Source organism: Myotis brandtii, unplaced genomic scaffold (genome assembly GCF_000412655.1).
Source record: "Myotis brandtii unplaced genomic scaffold, ASM41265v1 scaffold499, whole genome shotgun sequence".
Lineage (NCBI taxonomy): Eukaryota > Metazoa > Chordata > Mammalia > Chiroptera > Vespertilionidae > Myotis > Myotis brandtii.
Window position 1 is genome coordinate 2033402 of NW_005369027.1, and position 930 is coordinate 2034331.

A 930-nucleotide genomic window follows, 5' to 3' on the forward strand; every position below is an offset into this window, starting at 1 on the left:
TGCAATGCCAGCATGTTTCCAAGGGCTGTGTCTGGGTGTAGCCACGGGTTCTCCAACTGCATGTGAGAGCAACCTGGAGAGACTTTGACAGCTCAGGCTAGCATAATACCTGCAGCGGCCACTCACCCTTCCTAGATATTAAAACAACAACCACAAAACCGCCTACAATGCCCCAACTTCATTCCAAGTGGAAGTCAGAATCTTTACAATGGAATGCAAGGCCCTTCCGTTTCTGCCTCCCTTTTATGTCTCTAACCTCCTTCCCCCATCAGCACCACTGCTGACCTTTGAACACAGGAGGCCCTCTCCCACTTTGAAGCCTTTGCGCTCGCTTTTCTCTCCTTCTGACATGCTCCTCCTTAGCCATCAACTAGCTAAACTCTGTCTTCTTCAAGTCTGCTCGAGTGTCACCCTCCAAAGGAGACTGACTTCGACCGTCTTATTTAACATGCACCCACTTAGCCTCTCCACTTCCTTGCCCCATTCGTCTTCTTCAAGTCTGCTCGAGTGTCACCTCCAAAGGAGACTGACTTCGACCATCTTATTTAATATGCACCCACTTAGCCTCTCCACTTCCTTGCCCCATTCTCCTTTTCACTTCCTCCCATTGCATTCAGCACCTTCTAACATACTATACAACTTATTTTTTTCATTTTGCTTATTGTCTTTCTCCTCAACCAATGTAAACTCCAGGATTCTGTTTTGCTCCCTGATGTACAATGAGCATGTAGCAGGCACACAGCAGGCACTCAAATGTTCCTTTTATAAATAGATGAATGCCCTTTTCCAGCAGCAGAATAAATTCTTAAAATTACTGCAGCAGGCAGATAGGATCTTCCTTAAGTCCTCCTAATTTGAATTATTTTTTTAATTCTTAGCCTTAACAAGTAAGTGATGACAACCCACACGTCAGTCAAGAAAGGGTAAGGA